The sequence below is a fragment of the Hevea brasiliensis genome, chromosome 13 (assembly GCF_030052815.1).
Source record: "Hevea brasiliensis isolate MT/VB/25A 57/8 chromosome 13, ASM3005281v1, whole genome shotgun sequence".
Lineage (NCBI taxonomy): Eukaryota > Viridiplantae > Streptophyta > Magnoliopsida > Malpighiales > Euphorbiaceae > Hevea > Hevea brasiliensis.
In genome coordinates, this window is record NC_079505.1 from 36,011,179 (window position 1) to 36,029,859 (window position 18,681).

Here is an 18,681-nt window from a genome sequence, read left to right on the forward strand (position 1 = left end):
TCAAGTTCCAGTGGTTTGTTACATCCTTTGTCGATGCAGTGGAAATGGGAATGGATAACTATGGATTTTGTTACAGGACTTCCAAGGACACGAGTAGTCATGATGCGGTATGGGTTATAGTTGATGATTGACTAAGTCCGCTCACTTTTTGCCGATTCGGATGGACTATAGCACGGAAAGATTGGCGGATTGTACATATATGAGATTGTAAAATTGCATGGAGTGCCAGTATCAATTGTGTCTCGACAGAGATCCTAGGTTCACTTCTAGATTCAGGGTAGTCTTGAGAGAGCCCTAGGAACTAGATTGAACTTCAAAGACATTCCACCCATGCATGCATGGCCACCGAGAGGGTTATTCAGATATTGGAGGATATGCTACGAGCTTGTGTGATTGAATTTGAAGGTAGTTGGGATACACACTTGCCTTTGATTGAGTTTGCTTATAACAACTACCAATCAAGCATAGGGATGCCTCCATATGAAGCTTTGTATGGCAGAAAGTGTAGAACTCCCTTATGTTGGGATGAAGTAGGTGAAAGGAAAATGATTGGGCCAGAAATTATTCAGCAGACAGAGGAAAAGATCAGATTAATCAGAGATAGGCTCAAGGCTGCATCGCCTTGAAGTCCTATGTTGATCTGAAAGAAGAGATATTGAGTATGCGATGGGTGATAAGGTATTCCTCAAAGTTTCTCCTTGGAAGAGGATTATGAGATTTGGCGAGAAAGGGAAACTAAGTCCTCGTTTCATCGGACCATATGAAGTTACGGAAAGAGTGGGTCCCTTGGCATACCGGTTGGCATTACCTCGAGCTAGCAAGGATACAGTGTCTTCCATGTGTCCATGTTAAGGAGGTACAGATCAGACTCCATCTCATGTACTATCGGTTGAAGAGATTGAAGTAAATCCAGACCTCTCATATGAGGAAGAACCCATAAAAATTCTGGCTTATGAGGTGAAACAGCTGAGGAACAAACAGATACACCTAGTTAAGGGCTGTGGAACCATCATTCAGGCCAGGAAGCTACTTGGGAACGTGAAGAGGATATGAGGAGACAGCACCCACAGCTGTTCAGAGACTAATGCCAGGTAAAATTTTGAGACGAAATTTATTTAAGGGGGGGAGAATTGTAACACCCCAAAGTTCGGTAGGGCGTTCTACTGCTCCGGTGACCAGTGTTGTCCGGACAGCTAGGATGCCTAGAACCGTACTTCAATATGAGTGAGGAGACATAAAATAATGAAATACAAGAAAAGAAAAACAAAGGAAAAATCATAGTAAAGAAATGTAACCGAGTAAGTGAGCCGGGAAACCTAGCGATGGGTGACATGCCAGGAGGTCACTACGTGGACCGTTGACTAGCTACCTGCGGGGAACCACGGGAAACATTTTAGGACTTAAATACAAGATTGTTGAAGAGTAAATATCATTAGAAAGATCAAAGAAAAATTAAATAATTAGTACAAAGAAAAGTGAGAAATCGAAAAACAGACAAAATACGGTGTTACCGAAAAATCGGGAAAACCACCCGAACAGGGGCATTATGGTCATTCGACATCCCGAAGTGTCTTTTGACCTAAATGTCCATTAAAAATAAATAGTATTACACTTAGAAAATGAAATGAAAAATTAATTTGGTGGTACCTAAAATAAATAGTGGAAATAATGGGTTAAATGTGGATTATGGGAAAGTTAAGTTTATAATATGAATTATTTTACTTAGTGGAGCACTAAGGGATTAATTTATCATTGAATTATGGCTGATATGGTCCACTCACCATCTGAAATCCATCTTCCTCATATTCTCTCAAAAATGGCCGAAGTGAAGAACACAAAGAACTCCATGGGCGTTTGCATGCAAGCTTAATCCACCCTCCATTTTCAGCTCCATTCACTTAGCTTCTTTCATGAAAAATGGTCTACACACCACAAGGAAGATATTGATACCAATTTTGGGAAGTTTAAGCAAGGTTTAACAAGCTCCAAGCATAAGGTAAGTTCATAATTTTGAGAATTTCTTTGTTAAAGTTTATGTGCATGTTATGGGTATTAGTTTGGTGAAGGAAAATTTTGAGTTTGATGGGTTATTGTTGTTGTCATTTTGGACAGCCATGGTCACGTTTTGATGAGGAAATTGTGCATATAATTGTTGAGAAATAATGTTGTTCATGGTGATTTAGTAACCTAGTGGTTTAATGCATGTATATATGGTGAATTATGCACTTTGATGGAAATTAACTTATGGTACGGCAATGTGATGTTGATGAGTGATTTGTGGCAGCTTGTGGACACTTGAGAAAGGGTGTATATTGAAGGAAGTGTGGGCAGCATATTGACCTAGAAGGATTGATGTTAAGTATGTAAATTAAAGTTGTAAAGTGTATGTAATGTTTGTAGTGTTTAGGTGTAATTGTAATGGTACTTAGAATTGTGATTGTGAATGATAATTGGTGTGTTGATGGTGATTGGAATCTGCCCAAAATAATGCTAATGTAATGTAGTAAATGTTGTTGGTAATGTGCCAAAACAGTTTGGTAGGGTATGGAAGTAAACCTTGCAAGGTAAATAATGTGTTTGAAGTTGGGGTGTGAAATGCATATTGAGGGCAGTGTATATTTTGGCCTATAACCTTGAATGTGTAACCTTAATTAGTATGAGACCAATTTGAGGTGAAACTAGGCACAAAATGTGCCAACTTTCATTGAGAAACCATGCCAAAATTCTGCTTGCAAGGTGACCTAAAAATTTGACCAATTCGGATTAGATGCAATTAGGATCTGAAAATGACCAATTGGGCAGCAGTGAGTGTTTAGGCCATAACTCACTCAAACCAGGTCCAATTGACCTGAAATTTTGACCAAGAATAGTTAAGACCCATACCTACAAGTCTTATGAAGACACCAAAGCCCAGAAATGACCATAAGCAAGTCAAACAACTTGCACAAGTTCGGGTCCAAAACTGGCCGAACCAGAATTGACCACTTTGACCTAAAATTGACCTAAAATGGTACCATTTGACCAGCAATAGTGTAATGACCATAACTTGGTCTACTTAACTCGGATTGACCTGAAATTTTGCACGCGTGCAATAAGACCTAGATCTACAAGTTTGTAGTTTCGACCGAGACTCGAAAACCGAGGGAACTAGATCGTCCGGTTAGGTCAAACCAGTGTTCCGGAATCCAGCAATTTGCATTAAAATGCACTAAGCGAGGAAATGACTTTGGTAAAACATACCAAACCTAAAACCCTATCGAGTGTGACATATTAACGACACTAAAACCTAATTTACCTAAAACGCATCGAGGGTCGGTATATTAGGTGATTAAGCGAATAATTGAGTTCAGTGCATTATTTACCAAACCCCATCGATAGAGATAGTTTAATTTGGCATCAAACACTTCAAATTGTGTTTCTCGATTAACAAGGACTCAAGAAAAGGGAAAGAAATCGAGTCAAGACCAGGAGACAAATATCAGAGGTTTGTGCACAACAACTATTTCTTTTGAATTATTTTCAATTGAAATAAATTATGACTATTTGTATATTATTGTTTTAAATTGTGAAACTGTGAAAAATTGTTTGAATGATATTTGATGGATACTTATTGATTGAAAAGCACTGTAAATGGTTTGAAACCACAGCTATCATGTATATTGATTGTATTCCTCGCTAGCTTGTCTAGTGGGATGAATTGAATTCTCTCTGGCTGAAGTGTTGAGGTGTGTGCTGTTGAGGACGAATAGAATGAGTACTCATATTTTTGCTAGCTAGCCATGTTATTCCTCATTAGTCATCGACTGTTGGGATGAATTCAATAACTCATTAGCAATCGGCTATGGGATAAATTGAAATATGGAACAAGATTAAGCTGTGTGATTTATTGATGTGTATTGAGATTGTGAAATGGATTTAAACTCTCATTGACATATCTGTCTTTTGAATTCAAACCCGATCCGACTTATGGAAAATGATTGTGATATTGAGAAATGGAGTTTAAATTCTTGTTGACAATTATTGTCTTGAATTTAATTATGATTTTAAGTATCCACTATTTACATGACTTATGAATTGTGATTTAAATTGGATTTGGTTAATGTTGTGCACCATCGAGACATTGTCTCAATGATAGCTTTATTCTTGCCGCAGATAGAGAGATAGACAGTAGCAGACTAGGCCGCATATACATCCAAATGAGGATTACAGTATATTGAGTATACCGCTTTTGCTTTTGTAATTGTAATGTATGTGACTGTATGTACATATTGTTTTGGTTTTGAGCTGTTGTAAATTAAATTGTAGCTTGAAGTTGTAAATTAATTATGTGTGTTTTGTATTGTAAAAGTTATATTATATTTCCTTATCTCGGACTTTGAAAAATTTCTATGGAATTGTGTTGATAAATTGTTGTGTTGAGAAATGTATTGGAGTTGAGATTTGGAAAAATTATTGAAGTGCTTTTTACGAGTTTTTTCAAGAACTGCTTTGTCCAAAATACAGATGGCACTTTGCCAAAATTTTTACAGAAATTCCAAATAAACCAAATGAGTTAGTTATTTCACTTCACCAAGTCTTTAACACTGTAAATAGTGCTCACCATCGTAAAAGAAGTAAGAAAAGTTTTTAAAATCCCTTGTAGTGTATTTAATGGGTTATCGATGAGACGGAGTTGGTAATTCATTAGGTATACTACGGATCATGTTATGCCTTACAGAGGGTAGGGTGTGACATGTTTTAGTGGTATCGAGCAAAGTTTTTAAATTGCTTTCACTGTTATTTGAATGTCCTTTCTTCATAGTACAACCGCTCAATATCATTGTTTGATACATACAAGACATTACAAGATAAATATGCACTAACGAGTAAATATCCTTGTGTTATTATTCAGAAAGCTAAGATCCTCGCATTGAATATGGAAGAGGGTGATCGCTCAATGATCGCCTATTGAGGTCGAGGTGCAAGGATGCCCCAAATTGCATAAAATGTCGATGGTTCAAGAAGACTACCCGCAGCATCGCAGCTTTCTGCTCGCTTCGCTCAAAGATGGTCGCAATATTCCAACAAATGGCTGGTAATGCACCTACTCAAGTCCCAATTCGGACACGTGGTACAACCACAGTCTCCTACGAGACAAGATGATAAATTGATGAAGTATGGGGCTACAGAGTTCAAGGGACGATAGATCCTCTAGAAGTCGAATGTGGTTAGAGAGGATGGATAGGGTGTTCAAGAAACTTCATTGTACAGAGGAGCTCAGACTTGAATACTCAGTATCCTTACTACAAGGGGATGCTTATGACTGGTGGAAAACCATTCCCCACAGTCTGGTAGAACCTGCAGTGCTAACCTGGAATGACTTCCTTAGGGAATTCAGACAGAAATACATCCCTGATGCCTATGTAGACCAGAAGCTACAAGAATTCTTAAGTTTGAAACAGAGGGGCAGATCAGTGGCTGAGTATGAAAGAGAATTTTCCCCCTTAGCCATTATGCAGTGAGTCTACTCTCTACCAGCAGGGAGAGATGCAAGAGGTTTGAAACTGGCTTGAAGCCCAGTATTAGAGTACAAGTGCTCGGCTTCAAACACACTAACTTCTCTGAACTTGTTTCTCAAGCCCTAGAGTTGGAAAGAGTTGAGTTTGAGACTGCTCCTGAGAAGAAGAGGTTAGAGAAGACAGAGAAAGAGGGAAAATCAAGAGATCGAGTTCCAGGTGGTCATACCGGAAAGAGGAAGAACTATGGGGACATGGCAGAGGTGGCAAGAAATCGTAGGGGAAGATATTCGTGACAGAGACCTCCCTATCCGTCGCAGAGTACCAGAAGTTCCTACCCTCCCCGCCAATGTGAAACTTGTGGAAAGAATCATGGTGGAATCTGTTACAAGGCTATTGGAGCCTGTTATAACTGTGGAGGCACCGGACACTTTGCCAAGGACTGCACCAGTAGTCGCAGAGTTGGACCACCTCCTACTACTGCAGAAAGGGTCGATTGAGCCTGTCACCGTAAGCTCACAACCACCTAGCAGAGGTAGAGGCGGGGTAGAGGTAACCCAAAGTGACCAAGGCACGATAAAGCGATCGAGAACAAGATGCTCCATCGAGTCTATGCCATGAGACAGAGAGAAGAGGCAGAGACATCGATGTTGTGGCTGTACCTTCTCAACTTTTAACTAGAATGTATTTGTGCTATTTGATCCGGGTTCTACCCATTCTTATGTGAGTGCTAGCATCATTGATTGCATTGCTGTTCCATGTACAAAAATGGACTTTGAGGTGCTAGTAACAAGTCCGCTAGGACAGGAGGTCAGGGTTAATAGAATGTATAGAGATTGTCCTTTGGTGATCCAAGGACACACTTTCTGTCGATCTCATTGAAATGCCCTTCAGAGATTATGATATCATCTTGGGCATGGATTGGTTAGCTAGGCATCATGCCATGATTGATCAGAGATCAAGATCACTTTTGGTCTCCTCGATGTTGATGTGGTGATACATGGGGAGAGGCATATTGCCATCAAACATCATTTCTGCACTAGCCGTAAAAATGATCGTAAAGGGGTGTGAAGCATACTTGGCACATGTGGTAGACACCCAAGTGGGGAGTCCAAGATTGAAGGACATCCCTACGACATGACTTTCGGATGTGTTTCTGATGAATTGCCGTGATTACCTCCGGAAAGAGAAGTGCGCTTGAAATTAATGTTCGCTCGGTGTGGATCCAATCTCCATAACGCCATACGTAATGGCACCAGCAGAGTTGAAGGAGTTGAAGATACGATTACAAGAATTACTTGAAAAGGGCTTCATCCGCCTAGTGTGTCGCCTTGGGAGCACGGTGTTGTTTGTTAAGAAGAAAGATGGTACTCTCCGCCTATGTATAGACTACAGGCAGTTGAATAGGGTGACAGTAAAGAACAGATATCCATTGCCTCGCATTGATGATCTGTTCGATCAGTTGAAGGGTGCAGCAGTATTCTCCAAAATTGATTTGCGATCCGTTATCATCGATTGAAGGTGCAAGAGCGAGTATTCCAAAAGCGCTTTAACTCGGTATGGCCACTATGAGTTTCTAGTAATGCCATTCGGGTTGACAAATGCTCCAGCTTTTATGGATCTGATGAACACTATCTTCAGACCATATCTTGATCAATTTGTGGTGGTGTTTATTGATGACATTTTGATATACTCGAGGAGTGCAGAGGAGCATGACAGACATCTGCGGATTGTACTGCAGACTTTAAGGGAGAAAGCAGACGCCAAATTGTCGAAATGTGAATTTTGGTGAAGGAAATCTCCTTTTGGGACATGTTGTGTCGTTGAAGGGATCAAGGTAGATTCCAGCAAGGTAGAAGCTATCCTTAATTGGAAGCCGCCAGAACATCACGAATTCGCAGCTCGGGCTTAATGGATATTACCGTCGGTTTGTGAAGGATTTTCTATGTTATCTTCTCCACCGACCAAGCCGGAAAGATGTAAAATTTCAATGGTGATAAATGTCACAGAGTTTTGATGAGTTGAAGAGGTGCTTAATCAAGCTCAGTTCTAACTTTACCTACTCGTAAAGAATACACGCTTTATAGTGATGCTTCTCACAATGGGTTAGGGTATGTCGATGCAAGATCGAATGTCATTGCTTATGCATCACGCCACCAAACCGCATGAGAGGAACTACCCAACACATGATCCGAGTTAGCTATTGTTTTTGCTCAAGATCCGAGACACTATTTGTATGGGGAGAAATGCTACATTTACATAGATCACAAGAGCTTGAAGTACTTAGGCACCTGTAAGGAATTGAATTTGAGGCAGAGGAGATGGTTAGAACTCATTAAAGATTATGATTGCTTAATAGACTATCACCGGGGAAAGCAAATGTGGTGGCTGACGCCTTAAGTCGCAAGACTATGGCAAGTCTCAGAGTTTCTCCTTTGTCCATGGTGTATGAATTGAAAGCACAGCATGCCAGTTTAGAGGTTGATGATGAGGGACAGACAGTAGTTGCATGGCATGTACACCGGTGTTGATTGATCGATCGAATGGTCGCATGAGTGATGAAAATATCGGTCACGAAAGAAGTTCAAGAGGCAAGAAACCCGAATTCTCTGTGAGAGATGATGGTTTATTGCTACATCAAAAGAAGCAGTGTGCATTCCTAGTGATGTGGAATTGAGACAAACCATTTTGAAGGAAGCACATGAGTCTCCATTTGCTATGCACTCGGTGGAACTAAAATGTACAGAGGGTGAAAGAGCATTCTTGGTGGATGGGCATGAAAAGAGATATAGCCAATTCGTTTCCAAATGCCTAACTTGTCAGCAAGTAAAGGCAGAACATCAAGTTCCAGCTGGTTTGTTACATCCTTTGTCAGTACCAGAGTGGAAATGGGAATGGATAACTATGGATTTTGTTACAGGACTTCCAAGGACACAGAGTAGTCATGATGCAGTATGGGTTATAGTTGACAGATTGACTAAGTCTGCTCACTTTTGCCGATTGGATGGACTATAGCACTGGAAAGATTGGCGATTGTACATATATGAGATTGTAAAATTGCATGGAGTGCCAGATCAATTGTGTCCGACAGAGATCCTAGGTTCACTTCTAGATTCTGGGTAGTCTTGAGAGAGCCCTAGGAACTAGATTGAACTTCAAAGACAAAGATTCCACCCACGCATGCATGGCCATCGAGAGGGTTATTCAGATATTGGAGGATATGCTACGAGCTTGTGTGATTGAATTTGAAGGTAGTTGGGATACACACTTGCCTTTGATTGAGTTTGCTTATAACAACAGCTACCAATCAAGCATAGGGATGCCTCCATATGAAGCTTTGTATGGCAGAAAGTGTAGAACTCCCTTATGTTGGGATGAAGTAGGTGAAAGGAAAATGATTGGGCCAGAAATTATTCGTGACAGAGGAAAAGATCGATTAATCAGAGATAGGCTCAAGGTCGCATCACCGCCGTAAGTCCTATGTTGATCTCGAAAAGAAGAGATATTGAGTATGCAGTGGGTGATAAGGTATTCTCAAAGTTTCTCCTTGGAAGAGGATTATGAGATTTGGCGAGAAAGGAAACTAAGTCCTCGTTTCATCGGACCATATGAAGTTCGGAAAGAGTGGGTCCCTTGGCATACCGGTTGGCATTACCTCGAGCTAGCAAGGATACAGTGTCTTCCATGTGTCCATGTTAAGGAGGTACAGATCAGACCCATCTCATGTACTATCAGTTGAAGAGATTGAAGTAAATCCAGACCTCTCATATGAGGAAGAACCCATAAAAATTCTGGCTTATGAGGTGAAACAGCTGAGGAACAAACAGATACACCTAGTTAAGTGCTGTGGAACCATCATTCAGGCCAGGAAGCTACTTGGGAACGTGAAGAGGATATGAGGAGACAGCACCCACAGCTGTTCAGAGACTAATGCCAGGTAAAATTTCGAGACGAAATTTATTTAAGGGGGGGAGAATTGTAACACCCCAAAGTTCGGTAGGGCGTTCTCTCGCTCGGTGACTGTTGTCCTGACAAATAGGATGCCTAGAACCGTACTTCAATATGAGTGAGGAGACATAAAATAATGAAATACAAGAAAAGAAAAACAAAGGAAAAATCATAGTAAAGAAATGTAACCGAGTAAGTGAGCCGGGAAACCTAGCGATGGGTGACCGCACCGGGAGGTCACGGCGTGGACCGTTGACTAGCCCTGGACTGCGGGGAACCCTGGGAAACATTTTTAGGACTTAAATAGACCATTGTTGAAGAGTAAATATCATTAGAAAGATCAAAGAAAAATTAAATAATTAGTACAAAGAAAAGTGAGAAATCGAAAAAACAGACAAAATACGGTGTTCTGAAAAATCTGAAAACCACGACGAGGGCATTATGGTCATTCGACATCCCGAAGTGTCTTTTGACCTAAATGTCCATTAAAAATAAATAGTATTACACTTAGAAAATGAAATGAAAAATTAATTTGGTGGTACCTAAAATAAATAGTGGAAATAATGGGTTAAATGTGGATTATGGGAAAGTTAAGTTTATAATATGAATTATTTTACTTAGTGGAGCACTAAGGGATTAATTTATCATTGAATTATGGCTGATATGGTCCACTCACCATCTGAAATCCATCTTCCTCATATTCTCTCAAAATGGCCAAGTGAAGAACACAAAGAACTCCATGGGCGTTTGCATGCAAGCTTAATCCACCCTCCATTTTCACTCCATTTACTTTGCTTCTTTCTTGAATAATGGTATACAAATCACAAGGAAGATATTGATACCAATTTTGGGAAGTTTAAGCAAGGTTTAACAAGCTCCAAGCATAAGGTAAGTTCATAATTTTGAGAATTTCTTTGTTAAAGTTTATGTGCATGTTATGGGTATTAGTTTGGTGAAGGAAAATTTTGAGTTTGATGGGTTATTGTTGTTGTCATTTTGGACAGCCATGGTCACGTTTTTGATGAGGAAATTGTGCATATAATTGTTGAGAAATAATGTTGTTCATGGTGATTTAGTAACCTAGTGGTTTAATGCATGTATATATGGTGAATTATGCACTTTGATGGAAATTAACTTATGGTACGGCAATGTGATGTTGATGAGTGATTTGTGGCAGCTTGTGGACACTTGAGAAAGGGTGTATATTGAAGGAAGTGTGGGCAGCATATTGACCTAGAAGGATTGATGTTAAGTATGTAAATTAAAGTTGTAAAGTGTATGTAATGTTTGTAGTGTTTAGGTGTAATTGTAATGGTACTTAGAATTGTGATTGTGAATGATAATTGGTGTGTTGATGGTGATTGGAATCTGCCCAAAATAATGCTAATGTAATGTAGTAAATGTTGTTGGTAATGTGCCAAAACAGTTTGGTAGGGTATGGAAGTAAACCTTGCAAGGTAAATAATGTGTTTGAAGTTGGGGTGTGAAATGCATATTGAGGGCAGTGTATATTTTGGCCTATAACCTTGAATGTGTAACCTTAATTAGTATGAGACCAATTTGAGGTGAAACTAGGCACAAAATGTGCCAACTTTCATTGAGAAACCATGCCAAAATTCTGCTTGCAAGGTGACCTAAAAATTTGACCAATTCGGATTAGATGCAATTAGGACCTGAAAAATGACCAATTGGGCAGCAGTGAGTGTTTAGGCCATAACTCACTCAAACCAGGTCCAATTGACCTGAAATTTTGACCAAGAATAGTTAAGACCCATACCTACAAGTCTTATGAAGACACCAAAGCCCAGAAATGACCATAAGCAAGTCAAACAACTTGCACAAGTTCGGGTCCAAAAACTGGCCGAACCAGAATTGACCACTTTGACCTAAAATTGACCTAAAATGGTACCATTTGACCAGCAATAGTGTAATGACCATAACTTGGTCTACTTAACTCGGATTGACCTGAAATTTTGCACCGCGTGCAATAAGACCTAGATCTACAAGTTTGTAGTTTCGACCGAGACTCGAAAACCGAGGGAACTAGATCGTCCGGTTAGGTCAAACCGGTGTTCGATCCAAAGAATTTGCATTAAAATGCACTAAGCGAGGAAATGACTTTGGTAAAACATACCAAACCTAAAACCCTATCGAGTGTGACATATTAACGACACTAAAACCTAATTTACCTAAAACGCATCGAGGGTCGGTATATTAGGTGATTAAGCGAATAATTGAGTTCAGTGCATTATTTACAAAACCCCATCGATAGAGATAGTTTAATTTGGTACTGAAACACTTCAAATTGTGTTTCTCAGTTAACAAGGACTCAAAGAAAAGGGAAAGAAATACTGAGTCAAGACCAGGAGACAAATATCAGAGGTTTGTGCACAACAACTATTTCTTTTGAATTATTTTCAATTGAAATAAATTATGACTATTTGTATATTATTGTTTTAAATTGTGAAACTGTGAAAAATTGTTTGAATGATATTTGATGGATACTTTTTTATTGAAAAGCATCAGAATGGTTTGAAACCACAGCTATCATGTATATTGATTGTATTCCTCGCTAGCTTGTCTAGTGGGATGAATTGAATTCCTCTCTGAAGTGTTGAGGTGTGTGCTGTTGAGGACGAATAGAATGAGTACTCATATTTTTGCTAGCTAGCCATGTTATTCCTCTTTAGTCATCGACTTTTTGGATGAATTGAATACCTAATTATTATCCATCGGATTTTGGGATGAATTGAATTATGGATCATGATTAAGCTGTGTGTGATTTATTGTTGTGTATTGAGATTGTGAAATGGATTTAAACTCTCATTGACATATCTTGTCTTTTGAATTCAAACTGATCGACTTATGGAAAATTATTGTGATATTGAGAAATGGAGTTTAAATTCTTGTTGACAATTATTGTCTTGAATTTAATTATGATTTTAAGTATCCACTATTTACATGACTTATGAATTGTGATTTAAATTGGATTTGGTTAATGTTGTGCACCATCGAGACATTGTCTCAAATGATAGCTTTATTGCCGTCGCAGATAGAGAGATAGACAGGCGCAGACTAGGCCGCATATACATCCAATGAGGGATTACAGTATATTGAGTATACCGCTTTTGCTTTTGTAATCAGAATGTATGACACTGTATGTACATATTGTTTTGGTTTTGAGCAGTTGTAAATTAAATTGTACCTTGAAGTTGTAAATTAATTATGAGTGTTTTGGATTGTAAAAGTTGTATTATATTTCCTTATCTCAGACTTTGAAAAATTTCTATGGAATTGTGTTGATAAATTGTTGTGTTGAGAAATGTATTGGAGTTGAGATTTGGAAAAAAATTATTGAAGTGCTTTTTTACAGGTTTTCTGAAGAACTGTTTTGTCCAAAATACAGATGGCACTTTGCCAAAATTTTTACAGAAATTCCAAATAAACCAAATGAGTTAGTTATTTCACTTGATTCACCAAGTCTTTAACACTGTAAATAGTGCTCACCATCGTAAAAGAAGTAAGAAAAGTTTTTAAAATCTCTTGTAGTGTATTTAATGGGTTATCAGTAGACGGAGTTGGTAATTCATTAGGTATACTACGGGATCATGTTATGCCTTACAGAGGGGTAGGGTGTGACATCCTAAGTCCTACCATATATGCAATGCAGTGCAGATGACTCTGGACTCCTATGCAGATCTGATGTCTCACCCGGTCGTAGGTCTTCTTGGCTCCCCAACTGTGTCTCCAATACCTACGCGTTATAAAAGCAACGCGCTAAGCAATTTTGCTTAGTGGTGCCAAATATAAAGAAATATAAACTAAAATAAAGTAAATGAATTTATGACATCAGTATTCTTTACAATTGTTGATTCTACTTTTATTTGTTAACATTTCAATTTGTGCTAATTTTGGTGGTGCTGTATGTCAGAAGACTAGATTTAACTATTTGAATTTAATAGTGCTTAAATTAACTGCCTGTGTAGCCTATACACTGACCAGACTGCATAAACGGATATACTGGCACTGGGTACCTAGTACCTCGGGCCGTCACATCATCGGTCACAAAGTATCTCCCAGTGTGCAAATAATGTGGCTAAAAAGCGATATAGTCAATCTGGCGATAAGCCAAGAATAAATACACAATATGTATAGCTGTAGGCTATTAAAGTCACAGTGCGGCATAATAAGCCGTAAAAACACAGTATGGCATGAAGCCATTTACAGAACAGCTGTCAGAATCCTATTGGCATGCTGACCTATCCAAACTAGTCAACTAGGCAAACTAGGGTACATTATAAATTAATTGTTTAATTCATCAATTTTTTTTAGAGTTTACTAGCTATTATGTAATTCATAAGTCAATGCATATGTTGACCTTTTTAGGTATTATGAATAAGTTGTTTCTAGCATCAACATGTCACATATTGTAATTCAATATGCTGCCAATATAGTGCAATTTACCATTTTTATAAGTTGACATTCATTGCCAAATTGCTTCAAGCATCATTGTATGTAAATGTCAAATTCTCAATTTTTGGTGTGCTAGATTGGTCTAGCTTAAAGTCCTATTTCTCTTGGTTTTTAGCTTCTGGTCAAAGAAGAAAAATTGTAGCTCTATGTCTTATTGCACTCGAGGCAAAATTTCAGGTCATTCTGAATTGTATAGACCAAGATATGGTCAATTTACTAAAGCTGGATAGATTGCACCTTTAGTGCAAAATTTAGTTAATTTTAGGTCACTTTTAGTTCTAGCAGTTTTGGTACCCAAAATTGTGCAAGCTATTTGACTTGGTTCTGATCATTTTTGGGCTTTGGTGTCTTCATAAGAATTGTAGTTCTATGTCTAAGCTATCCATGGTAAAAATTTCAAGTCAATTGGACCTGTTTTGAGTGAGTTATGGTCATCCTAATGATTGCTGTTCATATGGTCAAAAATCTGAGTTGCAAGGTTGCCATTCCGGATTTGGTCATTTTTAAGGTCAGTTTCTAGGCAGAATTTTGGCAATATTTCTACATGAAAGTTGGCCTATTTGGTGTCCATTTTCACCCCCCATTGGCCTCATAGCAATTGGGTTCACAGTTTGGCACTTATGACCTAATTTAGGTACTGCCATCAATACACAACTTGCACAAGACACTTACACTTCCAATTTGATATTCCTTCTCCTCCTCATTACTTCAATATTCAATTAATGGCACTTCCATATATATATATATATATATATATATATATATATATATATATATATATATATATTGTACACAATTCCAACAAGCATATTGGGCAGAATACTCAAGTGCTCAATGCACATAATTCACCATTCAAGTTCAACATTCACTTCCACCAAAATTCAACATATCTCAATATCAATATTACACATACACTTCAATATACTCATACTTCAATATCAATTACACATGCTGCCCACAATTTAACACTATCATATTCTATTAATAAACCTCATATTCACACACAAATTCATAATATTATAGGCTGCCAAACATGGCAGTTTGCCAAAGCATGAAGGTCCCATTTCAAACACTTAATTCAAGCGCTAACATGCACATACTTAGATTTTAACTTACTACATCTTCCATTTGAGTTAATCAATCATAATTTCCATCTATTAGAGGTAAGAAAAACTCAAATACAATAAATATTCATGGCTGCTAAAAATGGACAATTACATATCTCACTATTCTCTTCATTTCTCTTCACCAAAATACTCACCTCAACCTAAACACAGGGTTTACTAAAGCAAGGGAGAGGTTTTGGACACTTACAACTTTTGGAGCTTATCAAAACTTCACCAAATCTTGTTTTTCTTGTTTCCAATATCTTCCCCAAGGTAAGTATGCAAGCTTTAATGAAGGAATCAAGTGGAAATGATGGCTTGATCATGACCCAATGAAGCTTGCATGTGGGGCGGCAATGGTGGTTTCCATGGTGAATTTCATTTCGGCAAGGTGAAGTTGGATGAAGAAGAAGATGATAATGAGTGTAATCTGCTGTCCCAAGGCTTGTTTTAGTGTCCCAATATTCAAGTTAGTGGAGTACTAAGCAATAGTTTAATGGTTAATTAGTTAAAGTTTCCTTATTTGCTCATTTATCTCAATTCTTTTACTATTTACATATTGTATCCCATTTTAATTTTTCATGACATTTCCTAAGTGCAATATCATTTATTTTTAATGGAAATTGAGGTCAAAAGGCAACTCTTGGTGTCAAATGACCAAAATGCCCCACTTTGGGTTATATTCTCGATTTTTCGATAACACCGATTTTTGTCTCTTTCTCGATTTTTCATTTTTCTTTGTACTAATTTATTAATTTTTCTTTGATATTTCTAGTGTCAATTATATTTCAATATACCTTCACTTACGTCCCGAAATTTAATTCTGAGGGTTCCCCGCGGTCCTGGGGTCGGCAAAAGCCTTCCCGATGCGGTCACCCATCGCTGCGGTGCCGGCTCGTTTAACTTAGCTTCATTTTCTCTCTCTTTCATTTTTCTTTGATTTTTCTTGTATTTTCTTTTTATTTATTTCATCATTATATGTCTGTTCACTATCACCGAAGTGTAGTTCCAGACATCCTGACTTGCCTGGACTGATATTTGGCCATTGGAGCAACAGAATGTACAGAATATGTACAGTGGGGATGTTACAAGCAAAACCCTAGGTTTTTCCCAAACCCTAACTCTATCAACTTCAATTCTTCATATACATGCAATCAATGAATTAAGACATCTAATTCATATTCAATGGCAGCCATGGACAACTATAAATTAATCTAATCAATGAAATCCTAACATACTCTAAGGCTGCCAAAATTTTGAAGAGTGCATACTTATAGTTTTCTTTGCAATTCCTTGCAATTTTTAAGCTCAATCAAGTCCTTAAACATATATTGAAAGAAAGGAAGAGAAATTGGTCACTAACCTTTTGAGCAGAATTTTTCCACTCAAAATTCCTTCACTTTCTTTGGCTTTCTTAGCAGCCAAACACTTGCTCAAGATGTAGAGACAAATTTTATTGAAGTGGACTTAGGGTTTCAAGTGAGATTTGGGTGGGTTATAAAGCTTGGATAAGGTTTAATGGTGGTAAGGGTTAGGATAAGTGTTTTGTTTGGCTGAAGGAAGGAGGAGAACTAAATTTTTTCTTTCTTTTTTTCTACCCATTTAGTCATTTTAAATAAGTTAATGCCATGTGTCAAAGTTTGATTAGGTGGGAGGATGTTTAATGACATCATAATAATGTCATAAGTCCAATTTCTTTTATTTTCTTTCCTTTTTTTGTTTACTTAATTTCAATTTAATTTTTAGCAATATTTATTCATATTTTGTATGATAATAATTATTTACTTAACTAGACAAGTTGGCCAAAAATCATCTCTGAATGCGAAATGACCAAAATGCCCTCCGTTTGGCTTAACAGACCAAAATTGTCTGTAGTGAGTGAAAAATTTTTCTAAGCATTTTCTTGGCATTCTAATGCCATAGAAACTTCAATGACCCTTCTCTGGAGTCCCAAAAATTATTTTATGAATTTTCCCCTAGGTTTAGGACTCCTAGTTGCGAGAATCGCAACTTCCCACTGGATTACCCATCACTAGGGTACTGGCTCATTTAACTTGGTTATATTTTATTTCTAAAATTTTTCCTAAATTTTTCTTATTAATATTTGAGTTAATTATGGTTTCTCACTTTAGTTTAAATATTTTTCCGGATGCTCTAGCTGTCCGGGACCGACACTGGTCAACGGAACAGTAGAATGTACAGAGTTGCTACGAGGAGGGTGTTACAATACAATCAATTTCCAGCAATTTACTCAAGCCTTTAATAGTTAATTCAGAACCCTAATTTAAATGGTCAAAATCAACAACATACACATGAGAAAAATTTGCTAGTATATGTAACTTCAACTATTAACCTATGATTCACTTCCACTTATCCATCAATACCATTAATAACCATTTAAATTCATGAAATTATCAATCTCTCAAGTTCCTCAAGGTTGCCAAATTGGACAGTTTCACTAAGTATTCATTAATTATTCAAACCCTAATTCACATTACCAACCTCAATCATATTCATGCAATTAAATTCTAATACTTATAATCACCTTAATCAACATTATTAATCACCAATTATATACATAAAATTAACAATATCCATGCTTCTCAAGGCTGTCAAAATGAGGAATTTTATAAGTCTCCAATAATCAATTCAAAACTCTAATTCCATGGTCAACCCTAAACATACACATACAATTAAATTCTAGTACATGTAATTGCCTTAATCAGTATCATTAACCCCCATTTACATGTAAGAATAAATCACCCTCTCATGCCTCTCAAGGCTGCCGAATTGGGGGACTCATAATTACCCATCATTTTCTTCAAATTTTCCACCATACTAACTCAATTAACACTCAAATCAAGAATTAAAAGAAGAAAGGTGAGAAATTATGCACTAACCTTTAAATCCAGAAAATCTCAACCTTGTAAACTTCACCAAACATTATTTTTCTTGCTGTCTATAGTCCACCCAAGATGTGAGGACCAACTTTTGTGAAGTGAGTTTATGATTTCATGTGGAAAAATGAGGGAAGGGAGAGCTTTGCATGTGATCGTCCATGGAAGTTTGGGAGAGATGGGAATTCGGCCATGTGAGGTAAGGTGAGGAAGATGGAGCTTTTTGGGGTTTTAAAATCTATCACTCATCCCTTTTATACTCCACTAACTTTTGGTTTAATAATATAATAATCAAGGTTTCAATAATTCTAATTATCCCCACTTATATTCCTTTAATTACAGTACATGTAATTTCATATTTTTCATGGGATTTTCAGAAATTTAATATCACTCATTTTTAATGGACTTTTTGATCAAAAGTCAATTTCATGTACCAAATGACCAAAATGCCCCTCTTTGGGTTAAAGTCCCACTTTTTGGCAATACCGATTGAATTCCAGCTCTGATAGTTTCTTAAATTTTTATACTTTCTATTTTATTTTTATTTTCACATTTACCAATTAATTAAATTTTCTTTGACATTTTTAATGTCATTTATACTTCGATAAATTTTTATTTAAATTCAGGAAATTATTTCCTAGGGTTCCTCGCGGGTTTGGGACAATCAACTGTCTATGCAGTGACTTCCCGGTATGGTTACCCATTGCTGTGATTCCGGCTCCTTTACCCTAATTACATTTCATTTCTTTTATTTTTCCTTAA